Source organism: Hylaeus volcanicus, chromosome 1, assembly GCF_026283585.1.
Source record: "Hylaeus volcanicus isolate JK05 chromosome 1, UHH_iyHylVolc1.0_haploid, whole genome shotgun sequence".
Classification (NCBI taxonomy): Eukaryota; Metazoa; Arthropoda; class Insecta; order Hymenoptera; family Colletidae; genus Hylaeus; species Hylaeus volcanicus.
In genome coordinates, this window is record NC_071976.1 from 28,071,558 (window position 1) to 28,091,074 (window position 19,517).

The window sequence follows — 19,517 nt, forward strand, 5'->3', positions numbered from 1 at the left end:
TAATAATAATAATAATAATAATAATAATAATAATAATAATAATAATACTTTAATAATACTTTATTTACGGGCAATCTGCCCATGATATCAAGTACAATGTAATAACAATGACAACAAGAAAAACAAAACAATAATGGAAACGATCACGGTGTCTTATAATGTAACGTGTTCAAACTAGGTTGCGCATCTGCAAAATTGCAACGACTGACCTTTTAAATGCTACAGGTGAGTGATGAAAAAGATCAACAGACATATCAAGGCTGTTAGACATCGCACATATTCTTGTAACACAATTTTGTTTCGCAATTGAGGTACGATATGGATCAATGTAAAAAATATCGCTAATTAATGTAATACAAGTACGATTAGTGTCGTATTTTTCAACTACGAATCAATATTTTCAATGAGAAATACGCGGTCTTGCCGGTCGTTGCTAAACGCGAAAATCCTACAAGAGATCAATGGCTCCTCCGGCGATGTAAGGTCCATTTGTAAGCTCGGAGACGTTTGCAGAAAATCCTCAAATTTCTTCGTCGCGGAGACGACGACGACGACGACGATGACACACGATTCGGCTCCGGCCCCATTCGTCTTCATGGTTTCGCAAAGCCAGTAGTTCATTGGCCGTTTCTGCTTGTTCGGCTTTCTCCGATTCCACATTATTCTTCGTTTATGGAAATAATATTGGCGCGCTGGGCCATCTAACGACATCCGATCGCGCCTAGGGGTACGCGGAATAAATATTTCCGTCGGTCCGGGATTTTCACTTGCACGTTAATTAAATCGGAGTTTGGAAAATTGGAAACGCTCGACTACAGGAAAGTGTTTGGAACTTGGCCGTTTCCGTTCGACAGAGATGTAATTCGCGCGCTGCAGCGCTAGCAGCGTTTAAACGACGTTGTCGAGAAATTACCGTTCGTGAAATTCGAAAGAATCCGACTTTATTACACGGAAGAGAATTAAATGCTTCAACGAAGCTATTCGAATTCGCGAGCGGGACGATTTTTTCCTTGCAATGGCATGTAAGAAAAATCGAGACGGATACGTACGGGTACGAGGATTCCGAATCTCTTTCAATCCGATAGCTGTACGGATCGATAACGTTTCATCGTGATCCATCCTTTTGCATACAAAAGATTGGTCTCCACTTTGTTCGCGTTACTTCGCATCCAAGAACGCCACTTTTATTCCACGATTCTCTAACTTTCGACACTGGATACCTATGAAATGAAAGTATTCTGTATTCGTCAGAGAGAGGAAGAGAGAGCAGTTGTCGATTACGTTTGTTAGAATGGGTGGAATTCCAGGTAATAGTACCGGAAGACTAGGCCACGATTGCAAGACGCGAACAGTCACGGGAGTATGTAGGATAATCGAGCAAGAGTATTTAAATCAAGCGTGGAGTGTATAGTTGATACGTTACAGCAGACTCGAGCAAACGAATTCAACCAAGATAAAATTCGTAATGGACGTATCGGAGATACGAGTTTGACAAGACAGCCACGGCTGGAAACACTCCGGAATCCTTTCTCGTGAATTCGCGACACGTAAACGCCTAGGTTTGCCAACTCGAGCGAAGACTAATGCGCTTCGAGGAACCAGAATTACGCGCGTGCGTCCATTCGAGGATATTTTAAGTTTAATTAAAACACGAAATCTTTAATCTTCGTCGACACCGATTACAGTGATCGTCGCGAGCGATTCAAGCCGGTCGCATCGAATAATTGCGATCGGTGGAAAAATTATTTCGCAAATTGGACACCGATCGATCGAACGCGATCCAGGGAAGCTGTTAATCACAAAGGTTCGGAACTCTCCGTGATCGTTCTCTCCCCGCCCTCATTTCTCTATCATTTAATCCCGCTGTTCGAAATTTCTGCTCGTTAAACGACGCGATTCTCGGGACGTTCCCGTTCCCGTTCCCATTCCCGTTCGACCTGCCACCGACAGAAACGAACAACGCTGCTCAACGACCGACTTTTTTACGTTAATGCATTCGCATGCGAAAATAGGAGAAAATGCTTCGGGGTTCTCGAGTGCTCGTGGAACAGCAAAGAAAGTACTTTGTTTTCGAAGCAAATGTGCTGCTGTCCCGGGCATCGCAACGAACCATTTCAGATGTATTTACATCGAACGCCATCGTACCAGATTAGCCGAATATCACGCGTCCAGTACAAACCGTCGATTCGAACGTTGCGTCGGCATCGTATAATTTTCGAATTTCATTTTTCTACCTTGCAACGTATTTTTCCGTTAAAAATTATTCACGCGTTGCTATACATATCGGAACGAAACACATTTATCATTTACCTGTTGTATCGATGAAAAATATTTCGGTATCGATCCTGCGCAAGGTATTTTTAATAACGTTTCAGCGGAAAGTTCGCGGTAAAAATGTATTCGCCATATCTAGTGTCGTTAATTGTTTAAACCTGCATCGCGCGGAATTTCGGTCGAGCGACGAAAAGCGAATCGCGTACCGACGATTAAAGAGTTCGTCGTGAAAATTCGTTTTCCAAAAGCGTGGAAAACGGCCGTACCGGCATCGGCATCCAGGGAACGCAATCGCGGTGCCGTCGATTTTTTCCCAGCCTCTTTCAACGATGCGTGTCGCGGTTGCGCGTTTGTCGACAGTTCAAAGACCAACGCGTGCGGTTTCATTCGATGCGCTACAGTCCCGGTCTATCGATTCCGCGCCGACGTAAACTCGCTTTGAAATCGACGATGAAATTCGCTCGTCCGCGTCGAGCCGCGTATACGTTTAACCCGTTGAGCTAAACATCGTCTCGTCTGGCAGCTGTAGCAAATGCAAATGATCGCTGTAACGATCTGTCACCTGCTACAAAAAAAAAAACAGATTATCCATCTCTCGTTAAGTAGAGATTAGACCTTCGATTAAGGAATGAGATACTCTACGAACAAGTGAACGAATACAAACTTTAATATACCCTCGAATAAATAGCTATAGCTTCCTTAGGTTTTCGTTGGATCGGTGAAACACGGTCCTTCCCACGTTTCGTAAAACATCTTTCTTCGATGAACGATGTTGGTTTAATTTTATCGCTGGTTTCTCCGACGCGAACGGTTGGGATTTTCGTTTCTCGTATTCGCAAGTCGGATAACTCTACGGAAAAGAAATGGAAGAAACCCCGGGAACCATAAGCGAGCAGCCGAGCATCGAACCGTTACGATCCCCCGAGGTTGGATCGTGTCCAAGGGTGGGCCAGATTCGCAGCGCATAACTTGCACGCTTTCGCAACAAGCATACCGACGCCGACGCCGACGCCGATGCCGACCCCGGGACGGCATAGATCAGCCAACCGTTTCATTGTTCGCCGTCGTGGGCTTAATCGTGCACTCGAGCATCAAAAATACGGGCAATGGAACGATACACTATCGGGGAGAATGTGATTCGCGAGCGGCCAAACGTCGAAACGTCAGACGCATCCTCCCGCGAAAGGATAAACCGCGGCGTTCTATTTCGATCGTTGCGGCGATTCGAATTTTAAAAACAACCATACGCATTCGGTTTTAGTCGCAATATTTACTTTTACGAAACAAACTGTCGTTCCGCATTCTTGCAGAATTCTTAAATGACACAGCTAATTTATACCGTGCAATGCTAACATAAAAATGACATATATTTAATTTTCTGTTATTCTACTTTTAACTCCGTCGGAACAATATAACAACAGAAATATCAATGCTAAACTATTATTCACGAGGATTATACATATTATATTTGCGTACGACGAGTAAAGCGATCCTGACGTTCGATTAACTCCTTTGTAGCCACCGTATCGTTTTCGATACACGCCAGTTTCGGACAATTAATATTATTGTTGCGTTACCCGCTGAATGTTTTCCATTAATCGTGGAAGCAATCTAAACGATATCACTCGTTGCTCGTTTTGTTCGCGATCATTGTTTGCATTTACAACGAGACAAAACGATGGCCATCAAAAAAGAAATATAATATTCAACGCGTTCAATGTTACGTGAAAAGAATAGAAGAAAATTCTTAAATTTTATTCTCGCGTAGTTGTAGAATCGACCCGTCGGTTTCCGCGAATAAAATATCTTTAATTTGAAAGTCGTTGCACTACTCGTCGGTGAGCTCCGACGTAAAGCTCGAAAAAAAATGGAGATTGAGAGGTGAAGCTACAGGAAAGGGTAGAGATTTATTTAAGAATTGCATCGATTGCAAGATTAGAAGGGACGAACACACTAAAGGCTGGTACACGTAAATCTGGACGCGTCGACGCAATTATAATTACGGGCAGCCGATCCGACGCCGACGTCGACGTCGACGCCATGTGGCCGAGGAAAAAGGGGCAAGTAGATAAAACCCGTTTCGGGTCGGACGCTCTCGAAGCCTCGATCAAAGGACCGGAAAGACGTTCCCTCTTTCATCAAACACCGGGTAACTTTCCAATTACGTCTCTGTGTTCTCGAGTCGATGGCGAGGCTGGTGGCTTTCGATCGACGAATACCATCGACCGGACAACACAAAGACGAGACTCGCGCGTCCACGATATGAACGAATTTATCCAACCAGCCAGAAACGCGTTATTAAAGCGGCGATCGATTTCTTTGCTGAAATCTTCGAAAATGATAATTTTACCGTGAATCTGCTTGCAACGCTACGTATACGACCAGTGCGAGTGTTCTTGTAGTCTGGTGAAAACTCTGGAAATCATGGCACACCGCGCATCACAATTAAACGCCCGGTATCCCATTTCCATCGGAACAGAATTCCAACAGTCGAGAATGACCTACGGTTTAAGGTAAAAATATTTATTTACGAAAGATATTCGGCTAATTTAATCCGTAGCAAGGACCATCGAGTTATACGTTAAATTTCACTCGAGCAATCGTCGCGGCCGCGGCGTCGGCTACCATCGAGTCGAGAGTAATCATCCTTTTCAACGATATAAATTACAAATTGAAAATATACCTCTTTTTTCAGTTATCGTCCAAGTTACGATAGAAATAAATCAAAACACCCGACGGAATACAATTTTTCGGTACACTTTCGACTTGTCTAACGAGAGTAATTTGCAACGAGAGGCTCGTTTCGGCTCGTCCCGTACCCTTCGATGAAATATAGAATTTGCGTTCGTAAACCGCGACGCGGTCATGGATTCTGCAGTTTTCGAATAACCGGTTGAAAATGTTCGATGCGGTGAAACAATTTATCACTCGACACAATGAATTCGTACACAGCATTGAAATCGTAACGTTCACGCACGCGAATCGTCATCAATCTACCGTTCGTCCAATTATTTTGTTTTCATTGTGCGAATTCATGATTTATAGGACGACATTTTGATCGGTCGAGCTCGACTGATAAAGCAAAGATCACCGCAACAATCGCGGCTTCCTCGGATTCACGCTAAACGAGATCATTGTGAATCGCGATCGGGAAACTATTAAAACGATCCTGCAGAAATCGTTTGCCGAGCGACGAGACGCGGATCGCTCGAAACATTTTGAGAACTTTAGAGGGAATCGCGGTGCCGTAGAAACCAATTGCGTTCGATCGATCCTTCGATCGGTCCTTCGATCGTCCGCAACGGTCGTGCAATTTCGCGACGGTTTCGTCGAGTTTCTTCTCGAGGGGTAAATTTAACCTACGGAAAGCGACGAAAGAGGATCGTTACGACAACGAAATACCAACAAAATAATTTTGTTTAAATCGACGGTTTCTTTTAACGGAATAAAGAGCCGAGGAAACAGATTGAAAAACGTTGGTTAACGACGCACGCGCGCGATACATAAAGCACGAATTGCCGTGTACGATTATAGGACTAGTCGAGAAGCTAGTCGAGATATCCGCCTCTCGAACGTGTTGCGAGGCTACGTGACTCCAACTTCCATTAGTCTTATCGGGACGTCGCGACGCGTACCACCGCCGCGAGGCCGAACTTGTTAGACCTAAATCGCGTCGAGGCAACTGCAGATCAGAAGTTGACGCGCGCTCGAGTTTGAAATCGGCTTGCATTAATATAACCAAGATAATACTGTGCCTAGGCAGACTCGAGTTTCCCAAGAGTTGGCAGAAAATCGTGAGTTCACGCTCGAACGAAGATATCGAAATATCCCCTCGCTCGGCTTACCGGAAATGATATGCGCGCCCGAATAGACGAATTCTGTCGCAGAGATACGAATACATTGAAATTATTCAAACGTTAAATATTCTGTTCGCAACCCGTAGAAAGCTCCTTCGCCTTTTTGCTCACCGCGCAAGATTGGTTTTCCCGTTTAACCGGCGCGGGCGCGACGAGTCATCCTATCAGCTGCTCCACTCTCTCGAGAAACTGGCTGATCGGTTGCTTTGCTAAAAATCACGTTGCGATCGATGCGAGATTTACTTTCAGCCCGAAACCAGTTTATCGCTCTGGATAATATTAATCTTCGAAGAGTACGTTAACCTGCCACCCGAACTTTCTCGAATAGTCTTACGTCGGAATGACGCAACAACGTCATCTTAACGCGACAAACAACCAGAAGGAGTCTCGTTGTACGCAAACTGGAAACTTAACACTGGGTAAACATTTTTAAATACGCGAGCAAGTAACGCAAGAAAGAAGAGCCAGCCTCGCCGAGTCTCGTTAAGGGCCGAGTCACGGAATTCGAAAGAAGAAACAAACATTTTTTGTGTTCGCGTTAGACGATTAAAATTGCGAGGTTTGCTAGCTCTTTAAACGTTTCGCGAACCAGGTCGCGTCGTCGTCGGTTCCTGAAGTTGCGCTCACGTTACAACGGCGATGGTTTGACGCGGTTGTGTCGTCCTTTAAGAGAACAGCTTCCTGGAGTTTCGAATTAACGGAATTTCTATCGTTGATGTCGCGCTATGCGAACCAACTGAAATTGAACCGACTTTACGAGGAAATGAAAACCAAGTTTTCCACGAGGCGTTGATGCGAACGGATGAACTGTCGCGAAGCTCCTTTTGTTAATACCAGAGCTAATAACGCCGCGGAAGGGTAACCGTTGTTCGACCGAAGGAAATTCGTCTTTCTACCCGGCATGGGTCGGTCAATATTTGCCGTAGACTCGTCGACGAGTAAGAGTCCCTCCGAAATTATTATCGGGATCCAAAGGAAATGAGAAACCACGCCCGTGACAACGAAAATACCTTGTCCACTTGGACAACCGTTCGCGAAAACGTCCTCTTTCGAACGTTATTCGCCTAATGGAGTTCGAGACTTAACCAACTACTGCCCAACTACGCTAGTCGATAACTGGAACTTGGAATCGTGTAACGAGGATACAGATGTCCTAAGGAGACCGTGAGTGCTACGTAATCCGTGCTCCGCTATTCCAGGGATCTCTCGTGTGCCGCGCCGGCCAGGTTGAAATTGAAGGAACCATACTTAACTAACTAACGGTAATATATTATAATTAACCGATATTCGAGTAACTATCGCAAACCGAACTAGCGCCAAGTCGGTAACTCGAACTAATTTTAGTACGCAAACTTGCGTCGCCCGACATGGCGTTGTACCGTTCGAAGACCTAAGATTTACCCCGCAAGTATGCCAAGGTGTAATTATAATATTCGAGCCAACCAACAATCCAATTCAAGTTACAAATCAACGTCATCGATTGCTTCGTTTATCAATTTTCAATTTCTTCGGGGAGCTTTAATCTTCGTGAACTATTTCTTCGAGGTTACAATTGGAATGTTTCTTCTGAAATTCTTGAATCGATTTTACGGGAATTCTTTTATTCGTGGTTGAAATTAATAGGTATCTTGGTCGAATGGTATCGAAACTCCTTCCGACTATTAGCAGGTAACAGGTACCGAATAAATCACCGAAGCGGTTACTTGGACGATTAGAACGTAGCACGAATGGGGTTCCATCGCACGAAACGAACCCGGCAATCTCCATTCTCCGACAGAACCAAGCAGACCTTGAATGGAGCTTTCTTTTTTTTTTGTTCATTTGCCGAGAACCGAAACATTGCGAAATCTCTCTCACGGCGTACAAAACATTCCCCAAGATTATTTACGTGCAAGCCCGCCGGGAATTTTTAATTTCTCACCGTCTGCCATTAGATTCCCATCTGTCTCTCTAATCCTAATCTACCTGGATGCCGCTCAACCGTTCTCATTCGTACGAAATTGTGGTCGCTCGCACGAGAATGGTTTCCGGTGACGGTTTTATAAATGAATTGAGACAATTTAACGGAGCAATAGAACGCAAAGAGATAGATGCGAATTCTCTCAGCTTACTAAGAAACATGCGCGGATGAAATTTGGAACGTCTCGATGTCGAATGGGCCAAGGTGAGAGAGGAGAGAAAGTCTGTGTCTGTATTCAACGATAGCATTCGTCGGACATAATCCCAAAGACGTTCGGTTCGGCGCATCGAGAGCGAAGCGAAAGGAGGCCGCTGAGAAGGAAAAGTCTCACCGCGGTTAAGGAGCAAAGTTTCCTTGGCCTTAGAGTACTCGAGGGTGCACTGACCGAGGAGTAAAGGCGGTGACGGAAACTGTAAAATGAAGGTCTAAGTAGCGGAGAAGCTTAAACCGCCACATGTGCGGGTATTCCGAGAACCATGTGGCCGCGAGGGGCTGGAGAAGTAATCCGGACTACCATTTGCAGCCACGAAAACTAAGTACGTGGAGCGAATTATTATCAGACCGCGGAACGAGCTTCGAGGCACCGCCGAGTCAAGACTATCAGCCTCTCTCTTTGCCACGACTCGGTACTATTCGCGGGCTGGTTCCCGTGAATTCAACTGGTTCGTCCCGCTTTTTCGACTCGTTTCCCTTCAAAGGGCTTTGAATCTCTCCTTCTTGCTTTCACCTTAAATTAAATTCGCGAGCGAGAAGTTTGACGATCGTTTAGGAAAGAGGATGCGGGCGTGTTCTGCTCGCATAACGTTGAGCCGCGAGAAATGGAAATTCATCGCGATTAACGATTCACGAGTGGTACAAATTTCGCGAGGTCTCGCGTCCGTTCGATCGAATCGGTGGTTAAGTACGAGACGATTCGTACAAATTCCACGTTTCGCGACTTTGCGAACGAAGGCACGCGTCGACTCCCTGCGATAGTGTCGGTTATTTAGGACTTTATCAAGGAGTTTATGCGGAAAACGTGCCGGAATCCAGTCAAGTGGATGAACGTGTACTTCGTCAGGAATTTCTCGGCACCAAGACAAATTCCCGGTACGAGCTAGATTTGAAGTAGAAACTCTCGCCACTTGGCGCGCGGCATGTAACTCGTCCAGCGACCGTAGCGGTTCGTTACAATGGCGACGTGTCGGGGTTTAATGCGGCCCATTTTTTCTTAGTCTTTGCATCGAAACCGGATGACTTTATTCTTGGCGCCAATCCGAGCGATTCGTCGTTGGTCAAAAAATTCCGCTCGAGCCATAAATAACGCCAACTCGTCCTGTAACGATCGTTCCCGACGTTGGCATGATTAGTTTTGCATGAAGCGGACAGTAAACTTTCATTCCCGTGCTTCGGTATTCCATCGGAAATTCGGTCAAAGTTCGGAGTGACCGCAAATACCGAACCCTAGTGCCGCAACATTTACGAACTTCCAAACTCGAGACGTTACGTTGCGTTCATTTTTGTAAAGTTAAGGGACGATGTTCGAGCCAAGTATGTCACCGTACGCCGCGCGCCGCTCGCGCTCTCGAGTCTTGGAACACCTGCTGCTTTTAGCAAGAACAAAACTCTACGACTTGACGTAAATTAGCAATTTTAAATACGATCAAACGCGTTGAAAGATTTCAACGGTATTTAGCCGAATTCTATCGATACAAGTCTGCGTCGTAAAAGTTTCGACAGGGAATCTAGGTACTCGTATATTCAAGACCGGCGCAAGGCAGGTTCAGCGAATTCAGAAAATTACCCAATTAAAAGGCACCGATTTCGATTAACTTTTTCCAGAACGATGATACCATTAACGGATGGATTTTCTTAGTAGCGATGCTTCAGTTTAAAGGAGTGACAAAAATGATCAAAGTATTATTATTTAATATTCATCTTACAAAAAATATATAATATGTAACAGAATTTGTAAGTAAATAATTTCTCGTTGTAAAATTTAAGCGTAGGATTCGAATGTGAATTCAGGCCCCGCGAAAGGTCACGCCGGCTCTGGATATATCGTACCTGTATCACCGTGACAACGTTGTCCGCGGAAACTTTTCTCCCCGTTACGGCACGATACGATAAGCGAACGTATACCGTTTCTTTTCTCGGGAGCATCGCGTATCCCGAGAAGGGTGAATAAACTTGAATAATATCACGCGATCCAACAAAGCTCGCCAGGGTTACGTAGCTAAGTAAGAGTACACGCGTCCCGAAGCCCGGGTATTCTTTTCGCATTCCTCCAAGAAAGAACCGAGTCCTTATAAATACCGTCCAAGAAGTTTCTGGCCGGCTTTATAAGAACACGGGAAATGATAGCGCACACGCGCTCGAAATGTGCAGCTCGTTGGTAAGAAATACGCGGCGATAAATCCCGAGCGTGACCCCCAACGACTGGCTTTCCCGCAGCGTTTTGGTCTGGTTGCGCGCTGTAGCTACCAGCTACCTCGGCCACCGCTGAGAACCGAAATATTACCTTGTTTCCGCCGAGAAGAATAACCGCGGACAACCTTATGACAGATAAACTGCCATCGACGATCGTCCTCGAAACGGTCTGGGTCTGCGCTCCCTTTCCAACGCGCGATTCGATTTGGCAAAAAGAAAAAAAAACGGTCACCCGTATACAATGCGATACCAGTCATTGGAGTACTATTCACGATTCAAATATTCAATTGTGTCGTCTTTCCACTCTCGTTTGGTATGTGTCCTTTGCACACAACTCGTACACACGAGACTGCTGAAACTGAAACTTCGAGTGTACTTGGTATTATACGAATGATATTTAATTGTATTTAGCGGTTGACGATTCGAGCGTTGTTCCACGAGTAGAAAATTTCGTTATATTCATTCTCCACTTCTACTTCCCCAGATTATCGTTTGCGTTTCTACTGCTTCCGTGGTGTTTCCATATTCATATTTATAGTACGTACAAACGTTAACACCGAAACTCGAACTCTGTTTGGGACTAAGTGCAGAAAAAGAGACGTCTATCGTTCGTAGAGACGTGTATTCTGTCCCAACGAGTGAAGACAGAAGATAACATGGAAAATAAACATCGTCTTAGATGGAAAGGCATCGTTTGAAAATTCCAGACGCAACGACGCGGCGCGGGCGGAGTCATCGACAGCGTTAATTGTAAAAAAACGGGTCGAAACGTTTTTCGAAACGCCTCGATGATCTGCCGTTACGAAATTCGTCCGAGACTCGAGAAGAGCAACGGGTTACGAATCCGCTACGTTACCGAAGTACGCGTGCACGGATCGGATTAAAATCGAATATTGATTTCGTCCGTGCGTTGTGTCAGCCTCGGACCGTTAATGAAACAATAATAAGCGTACGCGGGGTGCTCGTATTACTCGCGCATACTATACGACGAAATTACACAGAGGTTGTCAATGTTGTAATTAATGTTCGATAATGGCCAACGACACTTGAAATTATATTCCTGCGAGTTTTAGCCACTCGGTGACAATATTTGCGTCAACTTGTTCGCACGTATCGCTCTACGCGCTTATCCTTTTCGTTTTCTATCCCATTATATTTGCAACTATCCGTCGGCATCGGTCGATCGAACGATTCAACGGCTATCCTTCTCTCTTGCCTTGCCAATTATTTAGTTTTCTATGAAACACGCGTGTCGGACTAGGACTAGAACCGAGAATGCTTTGTCGCGGTGATAGAACGAGGAGGAGCCCTTTCGATATCGAAAGAATAATGCTAGCTCGAAATCCAGAGCTGGTGCGCGGATGCGTTTGTCACAGATACTTGGCCCGGTCGTAAAAACTCCCGCTACCTTTTCGATACTCGTATATTCTGGAAGAACGAAATGTTTCAACGAAATATGTACCTCGTACGTGACGCGTGTTTCGAGTCGCCAGAAATCTGCCAGCTTACCCCGTCAATCCTAAATATGCGGAACGCGTAAGGATAGACCGTAAGTACGTGCTCCGCCGAATTTACGATTGTAAGCGTTTCTTGCATCGTATATACGATTTTCGAAACGATCGTCGCGTGTATCGATCGTCGTTCGATCGCTCCGTTGGAAAATACGTACAAATACAACGATACGGATAAAGTTCGCAGACTTCACCGACCATGAGTCCCGATGAAAATGGAACACGGTCCAATTTACCCGCTTCGTAATATCGAACGATACTCGAGGAAATTGTTGGGGGGATGGGTACAAAGAGGACGATATACATGCGGCAACAAAAGAAATGGGAACACACCAAACTATCTCCGTTCCGTATGGTTGAGTGAAAGAAACTCTTGGAGATAAAATGAAATGATCGTTAATGGTATCGCATTAAATGTCACGTGAAGGTCAACATATTGAACCTCGATGGATTCATTTTTTTAGAAGCTATTAGACCGTTGTAGTGAAAATATCCAGTCCCTGTCGTATGCATAGCTGTAACTATACGCATAGTGTGTCTGACATTATCTCGTTCTCCTTCAGCCGTACGACACGCGTAGTGTGTTTGACCATATTATCCCATTTTCCTTCAGTCCATTGCATGACCGCGGCGCGTAGTGCACGGGATTTTTGTTTCTTTTTAATTATTTAACCATGTTCCGGGACTCCGACCGTTCTGAAGCTTTTACATGTGTCAGCTAAATAACCGATCGTCGTTCCTGATTTTTTTAGTAGGTGTCACTCACAGGGTTGTTTGCAATTACCACCCGGAAAAAACAAAAGAAATGTGAACACACCAAACTTATCTCCGTTCCGTACGGTTGAGTGAAAGAAACTCTTGGAGATAAAATGAAATGATCGTTAATGGTATCGCATTAAATGTCACGTGAAGGTCAACATATTGAACCTCGATGGATTCATTTTTTTATAAGCTATTAGACCGTTGTAGTGAAAATATCCAGTCCCTGTCGTATGCATAGCTGTAACTATACGCATAGCGTGTCTGACATTATCTCGTTCTCCTTCAGCCGTACGACACGCGTAGTGCGTCTAACCATATTATCCCATTTTCCTTCAGTCCATTGCATGACCGCGGCGCGTAGTGCACGGGATTTTTGTTTCTTTTTAATTATTTAACCATGTTCCGGGACTCCGACCGTTCTGAAGCTTTTACATGTGTCAGCTAAATAACCGATCGTCATTCCTGATTTTTTTAGTAGGTGTCACTCACAGGGTTGTTTGCAATTACCACCCGGAAAAAACAAAAGAAATGTGAACACACCAAACTTATCTCCGTTCCGTATGGTTGAGTGAAAAAACTCTTGGAGATAAGACGAAATGATCGTTAATGGTATCGCCAACTTATCATAAACATCAAATAATCGGTATGCGATTTTCGATTTACCCTCGAGCTCTCGAGTCGCTCGCGGTGCGTTCAACGTTCGATATTCTATATTCAATGGTTGATTCGATGTTGATGTTGTTTGGAAAAAAAAGTTCCCAGCAATCTTCGGAGTAACCGTGGTAAATTGCGCGGGAACTCGAAGGAATGGAAAGTGGAATCTTGAAATCCAAACAGAATCGAAAGCTCTAGTTGCTCTAGTCTATCCCGCTTTTACGGTGCTTCGCTTTACTTTCAATTTAATTAGTCGAGCAAAAGTCGCCGGGTAAACTTCCGGCCATGCTATTTCGAGGCTAGGGCCAACGGAAAGAGGAAGAAAAACCCCAAACAAACCTTTCGACGAAACTCGAAGCTAACTTTTTTGCGCAACGACGAGGAGCGACGCAACTTTTTATTACGTTTACCTCCGATGCAACTTTATTTCTGTACACGCGAGGATAGTTTGTCCACTTTTGCGAATTCCACGCAAATTCGTTCGATTCTTTCAAGTACTAGAAAAAGATAATGCTGGAAAAAGAATTTTCTAGGCTTTCTATAAAGAAGGTATTCGAAAAACACTGTACGAAAATCGACCTATTTTTGCACCGTTTGCGTCCTGTACATTTTTATATTATAAAATTTGTTCCAAATCTGGCGAATCACCACGTGGCAAACCTTCCTCTTTAAAAAGTTCTGTCCTATTTTTGTTTCAGACGTGCCAATCCGAAGATTGTTTGTCCGTCATGGGAACACCTTTTTATCGAGGGCTCGACTTTGTCGCTCTCTGAAAATTGGAAAAAAAACGCTGGACGATGTAAATCATTTTTTTCCATTCTATAAGAATGGTATTATGTCGTAGAAAAATTTTTAATTTTATTATCTAATAAGAAGCTGAGAAAAACGTTTTCGAAAATAAGCTTGTTTTTCGCTCTCTAGACTAGAAACCTACCTTCGACATTATCGGATAGAATCGAGTTTTAATTCGTTCAACGCGACACGTATTCCATGTTCCAAGTTAATCATTAGTCTAGAATTCGTTCTCGACAACGACAGTTCGCGCTGCTCCTGTAGCCGCACCCGTGGTTGCCAACCGTTAACATTCGAATCCAAAAAGAACTTACTTCGACCCGAGTATCTTTCTTAAGCTTTACCCAGCAGGTGATCATTTTGTCTCGCGGTGAAAAGGATCGAATGGCTTTCAATCGAATTTCTTTATTCGGAGCATGTATACACAAAGGGATGAATCGGACGTTCCTTTGTTATTATTCACGAGTGATTCGCTAATTAAGCTCCTCGAATCTCGCTCGATATTGCAAGTAAACGAAAAGAGACTTGGCGAGTGAAAAAACACGCTCTCCTTGTTCGAATGTAATTTAAAAACTTAGCCGTTCCCGTTTCCGTAAAAACGCGTTTCATATTTAGATATTCTCCTTATAAATTCGTTCACTTTTCACTGCTGTTATCTTTAAACGGATAATAGTGGCTTTGGTTTAGGCACGTCGCTGTTATACTCGATAAGCAATAATGGAATTTGTACTTTTACAAGAATCGCTATCATGGAACAGAGGAGTGTTCGTTACGGTACATTAAGAGATGTGCATCTGCCGTTACGGCAGCCACGGTACATACTCGGATCCAATTGTTGTGAATTTCTAAGCACGTCCGTTACTTTGAAACGAAGGGCTTACGACAGACATAATTTTACGAGCAGATATCGCGATCGCTGTTCGTGAAACGGACGAGAAAATCTCACGGTCGCGTAATTGCCAAAGAAAAATAATTTCACGCGACAGAGAATTAACCGCATCCGTGTTCCGAGTTCGATACAATTGCTTAACGTAACGAATTATTTCGATTATTTCGGAAACGACGAACAATGACATTTCTCGTGACGTTTACAGAGAAATCCGGATCGGACCGAGTAGCTATTTCTTCGGGAAGTTTGATTAAAGTAACGCGCGTCGTTTCGCTTTATTATAAATGTCGAATTAAGCCGAGGAGGTAGGTGACGATACGGTTACGGAATCGATTACCGTAACGTTCATCGCAGCGCGGTTACTCCAAATTCTAACTCCCAACCATCTTACCGCGTACAGAGGTGTTGAACCTTGATAGTCCACGTGAACGGGAGCTCGAAAATTGGGCTCGTGGGATTACACATTTGGCGAAACCATGGATCCGAGTATACACGTGTTATAGAATATTTTATTCGCATCGCGAATCCAAAATTCCGACGTACATCGGTACTGATAGCAACGATAACAACATGAACAAGAAACGATTCTATTGGCGTAAAAGGTTCAATTGCATAAATACTCGTTTATCAAAATACAGAATACACTTTTCAAGACGAAACAAACATAATTGCGCAAATTAAACTGATAATATATTAAAATTAAATATGAAACTACGGCCGTGGCCGTTGTCTAGTTTTTCGATCGACGAATATGTTTTCAAATCGATAAATAAAAATTCGATCGATTATTAATACGTAAGTATGGGTAAGTTAGACGAACGATAGTCGATTCCTATGGATATCCGGTAAGAGACAAATCTACTATACCAATCTAATTTCGGATACGTTACCTTTCGGACACTTGCGCGCGTACCTCCTCGAGACAAGACGAAACTGGAAAGCTCGTTTTGACAATATACGAGAAACGGAAAACGTCCCGAATAGCCAGTTTACATAAGGATATCGGTTCACGCACCAACGAAACACTTGAATCTCTCGCGCTCGACTCCAAGTTATCGGTTTTGTAACATGAATCGATCGTATCGATCTGTTACGAGATTACTTCGGTCGATCGATCGATGCACCGTTGGCGACTGCGAGTGTCAGATTTTCAATTTCGTCGATCCGTCACCGAACCTGACCGATTTCGTGCTCACGGTCATTCGGTCCACTCGGACCTCTATCGTCGATCCCTAGATCTTTCGTTACACGTAAAAACGTCTTCTTCGACGCGATCACTGTTTCGATAAATTTGTCTCAACGTCTCGATGCAAAGCTACCGGTCGATCGTTGCACCACTTTTATCCAATTTTCGATGACAGGATCGTCGATGGAAACCATCGAGTAAGTTCCGTTAATTTCGCAGGACAGCACCGAATTTTCCATGAACCACTGTTTAAACGGTTTCGTTAATCGAAAATGTCTCCCTGCAAGCAGAGAGAAAAAGAGAGGAACACCCACCTGAAAACCGTGCGCGCCGAGGATCGGGCGGTGACTGAAACCACCATCCCGACTCGCTCGCTATCACCTCCTCCCTTTTTCGCTTCAAACCTCCCTCCAACGCTCGCGGTGGTCTTCTCTCTCCATCTTTATCTTCCTCTCTCGCTCTCTCTACCGCTACCTCACCCACTCGCTCTCCCACTACCTCTACCTATTCCCCTCCCGGCGCCGCGACGAGATACCAAATTTTCTTTTTCTAGTCGCCCCTTCGTCTCCTTGTCATTTTCGGTTTCCGTCTTGCTCGACGTTACTATCTCCGTTGTTCTCGGATCTCCTCGATTCCTCCAACGAGTTCACCGATATATCTATTTCTCTCCATCTTGGTTACCCTTATCAGTTCCTTCGTCTTCCTCGCCCTTATTCTTCTTCCCCTGCGTCCGTCTTCGTCCAAACCGTGGTTCGCTCGTATCTGTCCTTCGCGATCGTGGAAATTGCATCTTTGTTCGCGACAAGGGTTGCATCCACCCACGCTCGTGTCTCTTCCCGTATCGCACGTGTGCGTATCTGGCGTCTCTGTTCCTCTCTGCGTGCACGCGCAACCATCCGACGCGCGACGGGCCAACGGCGAGTGCCACGCCTACCCCTTCCGTATATGCCTATCGCCCATGTGACACCACTATCGCGCGAGAGTGTCGCCTAACCTCGAGCTTTCCGAAGACGCTCGAACTTGAAGCTTTCTTTCCTCGACGCGGCGCGCGGTCTGCATTCGAATTCGCGGATCGACTATTGCACTCGGTTACGTGCAATCGCTCGTCCGCGTCGGCTGATCCGCTACTCGCCGAGTACCCGCTTCGGATTCGCCTGCGAACACTATCGACTATAATTACTGACTCAGAGGGAAAGGCTTCTTAAAATGAAACTTGTTAAAATGACTGTTCGAGAATCACGGGGTTAATCTGATCTCTGACATCCGTTATTGCCGGTATTCTTCCATTTTCCAAAATAAAGAGAACGCCGATTCTCATCTTGGCGCTCTGTGTACTCTTTGCGCTGACCCTTTTTACCTTTCTGTGTACCGAGAATTTTGGTTAAACTCGAGCTTGGGTTCGCGATAACGTACAAGTAACCGTGTTTCGCCTTTGTACAGAACGTATAGTACTTGTTTTTATTTCTATACGATAATTGTCGGATTCTTCTCTGAGTAAACAGGTATTGGGATTATTATTGTCATCGTTGTTAAACGGCATAGGCATAATATTGAAAAATCTTGAAAAAGAAAACTGTCGAGAAACGGAAGTACTCGGGTTTGCGTTGATCAACGAACGCGTTCTTTTCACAGCTTTGTATACGCTGCACGATACAATCTCACTTTCGAGGAGGAGAGCGTACAAATAAATTGGTCCGACAATTTTACCGAAACGGTTTGGTGGCTTTGAAGTCTGTATATCGCGTAATCGTTACACGCGGCGCGGCGTTTCCGTATGTACGACTTTATAGGCCATTATAGGAAGAACGCGGAGAGGATAAAGTTTCCTGTGCGACTGCTGCGAAAAGCGTTAAAGCTGGCTTGGTCGTACGTAGGTCAATATACCACAGCGCGTAGCCGCTATGCGAGTGGAGTAAACCAATATTGCTGCGACAGTAGTATCAACCTGTGGAGTATCAGAATCGCTTGAAATACACTCGTGGTTATTAAATTAACACGCATGAAACGAAGGTAATACCTACGTCCGCGATAACACACGCTTGCAGATTATTCGATCGATAACGTTAACGCGTTTCGATATCTCTTCATTTCACGGCCGACAGCCGTAACTGTCGAAACTTTTTCTAAAAATGCAAACATCGTTGTAGAATTTTTTCCAGGGTTAGTTTAAAATACATCGAGTATTCCCACTTTTCTGGCGAAAATTTCACACACGAATGTTATACACTTTCAAAGAAATGTTGTTTTTGCCGCCGCAGCCGCGAGACACAAAATATGATACTCCCTGTTCAAGTTATCGACGGTATCGATATTTTGTATCTAAAAATCGTTGTGGCGAATAATTTTTGTTTAAAATTGAGTGCGATACTGACGTGGAAATAAATAATTAAATAATTAAAAAGAAACAAAAATCCCATGCGTTACGCTCCGTGTAATGAGCCGAAGGAAAATGAGATAATGGTCGGACACGCTACGCGTGTCGTTACACCTATGCATGCGACAGGGACTGGATATTTTCATTACAACAGTCTAATAGCTTATAAAGAAATTAATCCATCGAGGTTCAATATTTTGAACTTCACGTGATATTTAATTCGTTTCATATTGCCAGTTTTATTTCTTTTTAATTATTTACAACTAAGTTATAATCCATCGAGCGACGCGCAACGCGTGTTTGTAAACAATGTCTAGATATCGTTTAAGACATAATGAACAGAATACTTTTAAGGAAAATTTTATGATATCAATTACAATATTGTTGAAACAGGTTGCCTCCCTGTCGTTTGCATAGCTGTAACGATACGCGTAGCGTGTCTGATCATTATCTCAGTCTCCTTCAGCCCATTGCACGACCGCGGCGTGTACTGCATGGAATTTTTGTTTCTTTTTAATTATTTAACCATGTTCCGGGACTCCGACCGTTCTGAAGCTTTTACATGTGTCAGCTAAATAACTGATCGTCATTCCTGATTTTTTTAGTAGGTGTCACTCACAGGGTTGTTTGCAATTACCACCCGGAAAAAATTAATTATTTATTTTCTACCCTTAATAATTAAAAAAATATCTTGCAAAAAATATCTTGCAAAAAATATATGAGATACAGTTTATATGTAGGAATATTTTTGTTTTTGCAGAATTTAAATATCTGAAGTAGTAACCGAGAAAAAAAATAATACAATTAAGTGATATTACCCTTAAACAGAGAGATAACAGTCTGAAACTT

General features: G+C 44.0%; 1 protein-coding gene across 4 annotated transcripts in view; it reads right to left on the reverse strand.

The window, feature by feature from the left end:
* LOC128878875 (uncharacterized) overlaps window positions 1–19,517 on the reverse strand; it is a 168,622-nt gene that overhangs the window by 111,895 nt on the left and 37,210 nt on the right. For 3 of the 4 annotated variants that reach the window (XM_054127518.1, XM_054127499.1, XM_054127491.1), the window contains exon 1: window positions 15,999–16,621. The exons of the other annotated variant lie outside the window; for it this stretch is intronic. The gene's annotated coding sequence lies outside the window, so the exon portion shown is untranslated. Of the gene's footprint in view, window positions 1–15,998; window positions 16,622–19,517 lie in introns of those variants that run through there. 4 annotated transcript variants of the gene reach the window in all.